This window comes from Brassica rapa, chromosome A04, assembly GCF_000309985.2.
Source record: "Brassica rapa cultivar Chiifu-401-42 chromosome A04, CAAS_Brap_v3.01, whole genome shotgun sequence".
NCBI classification, from domain to species: Eukaryota; Viridiplantae; Streptophyta; class Magnoliopsida; order Brassicales; family Brassicaceae; genus Brassica; species Brassica rapa.
The window spans coordinates 669,865-675,864 of record NC_024798.2 but is presented as its reverse complement, the minus strand read 5'-3'; positions in this window follow the sequence as shown (position 1 = coordinate 675,864).

Below are 6,000 nucleotides of genomic sequence, written 5' to 3'. Positions count from 1 at the left end.
GCATATGATCGTCTTGAATGGAATTTCCTTGCTGAAACAATGAGGCATATGGGTTTTGATGGTCGGTGGATCAGTTGGATCATGGAGTGTGTTTCTGCAGTCCGATATTCGGTTTTGGTTAATGGTAAACTAGAAGGTTTCATAACGCCAGGGCGTGGTCTCAGACAGGGAGACCCGCTGTCTCCTTGTCTTTTCATTTTGTGCGCTGAGGTGTTATCACACTTGATGACAAGAGCAATGGAGGAACGTTCTCTACTCGGTGTCAAAATTTCCATGAATGCCCCAGCTGTTAATCATCTCCTTTTTGCAGATGATTCTCTATTCTTCTCCCTGGCTAATGATCGCGCTGCTAAAAAGCTTAAAAGCATCTTTGGATTGTACGAGGCAGTTTCTGGTCAAGCTATCAACTTAAGCAAATCATCTATCACCTTTGGGGTTAAAGTTAATGCGACTGTTAAGACAAGGATGAGAGTGCTGCTAGGAATACATAATGATGGAGGAATTGGAAAGTATCTGGGATTGCCAGAACAAGTGGGAAGTAAAAAGAGTGAGATGTTTGCTTACATCCTGGATAAAGTGAAAACAGTTACTCAAAGTTGGAAACAGAAACACCTCTCTCACGGTGGGAAAGAGGTTCTGCTCAAAGCCATTGCTGTAGCAATGCCTATTTTCTCTATGAACATCTTTCGGTTGCCAAAAGAGATATGTTCAGAGATTAATGCTATATTAGCAAAGTTCTGGTGGGGCTCTGGTGATAAAAAAGGTCTTTGTTGGTATTCTTGGAATAGAATTAGTGTACCAAAGAGAGAAGGAGGACTCGGCTTCAAGGACTTGGAAATATTTAACCAAACACTCCTCAGTAAACAAGTGTGGAGGATCATGCAAAATCCAAATTGCCTTATGGCTCGTCTACTAAAGGCAAGATACTTCTCAGGTGGAGATATTCTGAATGCAAAGCTAAAAAAGAAAGCGTCATATGCTTGGAAATCAATCTTATATGGACGGGATCAAATTACAAAAGGGATGAGGTACATTATAGGTGATGGTGAACTGATCAACATGTGGACTGATCCATGGATCCCAGATCATCCGCCAAGACCACCACATGCTAGAGGGGATTTTACTGAAGGAGAGAATGTAAAAGAATATTTCGATGCTAATCGTTTACAATGGAATGAAGGAAAACTACGAGAAGTGGTTATTGATGAAGATGTGGAGCGCATTCTAGCACTTCGAATCAGTCCAACGGCAAAACAAGACTTAATGGGATGGCATTATAATGAGGATGGTTTATACACTGTGAAGTCAGGATATTGGTTAGGTACTCATTTACCAACTAATACACTACCTTTACCAACTCATGGATCAGCAGACTTAAAAAAAAAGATTTGGAAAACTAAAGCTCCTGCAAAGTTACAACATTTCCTGTGGAGACTATCATCTCGATGCTTGGCAACTGGCAGCAATCTGAGAAGAAGAAGACATATCACTTGTAATGAACAATGCAAGAGATGTTGTATGGCAGAAGAAACAGAAGAACATCTTTTCTTTGAATGTCCGTATGCAATGGGAATATGGAGAGCTTCTGGAGTTTCAAATATAACAATCAATAGTCCAACTACATCTCTAGAAGAGAAGATAGATGCGTGTCTCCAATACTCCCTCTCTACACGGCTAACTCATTTCCAAGACTTACATATTTGGATTTTATGGAGGATTTGGAAGAGTAGAAACGTCTTGGTTTTCCAACAAAGAGAGACGCCATGGAGATCAATTATACGGTACGCAAAAGAAGATGCAAAGGAATGGAAACAGAATGACGTTGCGGCTACAACTAATTACAGAGAGCGAAGAAGATGTATACACAACTCTTCTAATGTGAAATGGACAAGACCACCACAAGGATGGAAGAAATGTAACATTGATGGATCTTATCATCAAACAAGGACTACAGGGACTGCTGGATGGATTATCAGGGATGAGAATGGGGTCTATAAAGGTTCTGCTCATGCGAGAGGAAGAAGAGTTCAGGATGCTTTGGAATGTGAACTCCAGGCTATCTTAATGGCCTTGCAACATTGCTGGAGCTTGGGACACAGGAAAGTGATCATGGAAACTGATTGTCAAAAGGCAGTGGAGATTATCAATAATAAGAAGCTACACTTTGCTTATTACAATTGGACAAGAGATATCAGATGGTGGGCAGCTAAGTATCAGAGTATTAGTTTCCAATGGATTAACAGGGATGCGAATAAAGTAGCAGATTGTCTTGCGAAGCGGGTTGAGAATGAAACCGATTTCAAATTTTATTATTATGTACCTCAATACTTACATTCTCTGTTACATGCTGATCACTTTTTCTCAAGTTAAGTAATAATATTCGATGTTAAAAAAAAACATTATATTTAATGTTTTGAAACCCGACCCGATCCGTAGTAAAATTGGCAAATTCGTTGGCTCATATGTAATCCATTTTAGTTTTCAAAAAAAAACATGTTATTTAAAAATTCTATAAAACCCGTAACAACCGCTAAAATCCGAGATCTGGTTATCGGTTGAGCTGGTAGATGACCCAATATGTAATTCGGTTTGATTTATTATTATATTTAGAGTATTGTAATATATATTCATGAATGTTCAGATGAATAGTGAATATATTATAAAAGTGATATTACAATTTAAATACAATTTTAGTCCAACTAAAATTCCATCTTGTTAATGGATCAATATTTGAGAGGATGCATACTAAAAATGAAATAGATTTGAGCATCAATAATGTGTATACGTCTATTACAAATTAATGATTTATGTTTGCAAAAAAACATTGTTTATTTATTTAGTTAGTTTACTTTTGTTATTCACATGTTATTAGATACTTTTTGATGTTTTGTCTATGGCTTATTTTAAATTTAAAAGTTAATTTTATTATTCGCATTAGAAATGTAAATATTTATTATTTTATTTTGATATATATTTTTATTATATTTAATTCTTAATTTTTATAATTTATATATATATAATTATAATTTTAAATAATTATAATATTAACCCTTACTCTCTGGCATCGATTCATGTTAATGTAATGTTTTATGATATATTTGTGTTAATATATTTGTTCAATTAGTTTATATTTGATATATATGTTACATGTCTCTTTGAGTAACCCGTTAAAAATATATTCATAAACCTATCAACAGTAACATGTTTCATCGTATAATTACTATTAATATTTATTTATATATATATATATATATATATATATAATACTCTAACTATAAAAATTATATTTTTATGTATTTGGTGAAGGTTTTGAACAATTTGTTTTTTTTTTGCATTTGGATTAATATATAGTAGTATATATACAAATGAATAGATATATATATATATATAGATATATATATATATATATATGTATTTATTACATTAATAACTAAAATATAATTGGTTAGTTATTTAAAATTTGAATTAATATAAATTAAATTCATTAGTTTAAAAAATAACAGATTAGTTAGTTAGTTCCTTAATTTTAGGTATGATGTATATTTAATAATCAAATTAGATATGAATAGAAATAATAAAAAATACAATTAAATATAATGGTCCAATCTAGACTATTTGTAAGTAGATAAAAATTGCTTCTGTTTTAATAGTATTGATAGAGAGGGCCATGGTCCAGTAAAGATGGGCCTAAGTGCCTAACCATGTACATGCTGCACATGATTGCATTTTTGAAAGTTTTTTTTCGGTGTATTATGAAATGAATAAACTTAAAAGAGAATTTATGTTTATATATTCAAACCAATTACTATTTATTTATTTTTTGCCACACAACTGCTATTATGAGAATTTCAATTTATATTATTTTCATTTGTTACATTACATGTATGTTTTGAGTTAATTATTGTTTGCTATATTCTTTGTGTATTCAATATTTGTGTCCTTGCAAAAAAGTTTAAGCATAAAGAAATTTTTTTCCCCATGTATGTCAAACTAGATTGGTGGAGACAGTTAGATATATCAACTTCTTTTTTTTTTTTGCTCAACTTCAACTTTCATTTTCCAATAGAATTTTGGTTTATATCAGACCTATCAGTCTCAAACACATGTTTTAACTAAACCGGTACAATAGAATACAATTAGAGACATGATTCTGTAAAGAAAAAGCATTTTTTGCTATCCTATATGCTGCCATGTTACCCTCTCTCGAGTAAAAAATAATTTTATAGTGAGGGTTTTCAGTGAAGATATGGTAAATCTCTTGTATGATCGGTGATATATCAACTTTTTATCAACAGATATGGGAATTTTTTATCGGGAGTTTTTTTACCATTATCTCTTTAAAAATAATATAACAAGTAGGAGTAGTAAATTTTAATTGTCATAACTCAAAACTACGTAGATCGACCACTAAATAAGCTTTGACGGCTTATGAAAACATTACTTTTTTACTTTAATAAAAACTTAAAAGAAATCGATTAGTTTACATAATTTTTAGACGTTAAGAATATGAAATCGAGAAATGAATAACGAAATGTAGCTTGGGTTCAAAGCCATTTAATGATAATGTAAAGGAACATTTTACTTTTCTTCATCTCACGCAAACTCACAACTTCTTAACGATAAATGAATTTTTTTTTTTTTTTTGGTAATCACGATAAATGAAAATTATCCACAAATAATTGATCTAATGATAGTGATAATCTTTAAAGACACCACCACGTAAAAGAAAAAGCGAACAACAACGATCAAGCTTTCATGTATCACCATTACTTTTTCAAACAGAACGTATCATTGTACAATCTTCTTCCATGTTGGGATTTGGTCTGAGAAAATAAAAAGCTTCAAAGAATCTGAGACTTAACAACTGTTTCTATATGAGTTAATAGAGATCATTCTATTGGAGAGAAGATCCCACTTTGTAGATGTTTGCCGAGCAACAACATCCCATTAGAACCATCACGAGCACGAAGCAGAACATTCTTGTGGTTGTCGCCATGTTATGAGTCTCATGTTATGAGTCTCATGTTATGATAAGTTTTTTTGGGCTTCCAACTTAAAATCAATTGGCAATTAGTGGATTGACCCAAGTCCCTTATATATTACTCAAGTCTCTTTCATATATCCGATGTGGGATCTTCTCTCCAATACCCTCCCTCGAGATAATGGTGCGTATAACCATTAATCTCGCAGAATCCATCATACCCCCTCCGAAATCATGCTTTATTTTTCTAGCGATCTCGGCGGAACTGAGCCTTCTATGGGCCATCAGCTAATGGGATGATCGGGCCACTGTCCGGGCCGGATTAATGGGTCAGGGTATTGGGCCCGCTCTGATACCATGATAAGTTTTTTGGGCTTCCAACTTAAAACCAATTGGCAATTAGTGGATTGACCCAAGTCCCTTATATATTACTCAAGTCCCTTTCATATAATCCGATGTGGGATCTTCTCTCCAATACCCTCCCTCGAGATAATGGTGCGTATAACCATTAATCTCGCAGAATCCATCATACTCCCTCCGAAATCATGCTTTATTTTCTAGCAATCTCGGCGGAACTGAGCCTTCTAAGGGCCATCAGCTAATGGGATGATCGGGCCACTGTCCGGGCCGGATTAATGGGTCAGGGTATTGGGCCCGCTCTGATACCATGATAAGTTTCTTAGACTTCCAACTTAAAACCAATTGGTAATTAGTGGATTGACCCAAGTCCCTTATATATTACTCAAGTCCCTTTCATATAATCCGATGTGGGATCTTCTCTCCAATACATTCACTACAGGATATGATTATATATCCAAAAGTCATTAGCTTTTTAACTCCTATTTGTATTAGAGAACCAAGTTTAAGGCCTTACATGATCAAAGAATGACTACTAACTAGAAACATTTTTAGTTTGCGTTGCCACTGGTTAACTGATGTTTTACGGGCCTTTGTGTTTGTTATGTGTCTTTTGTTTTCATGGGCTGTATTATAACATTTCGTTGACAAAATAAACAAAG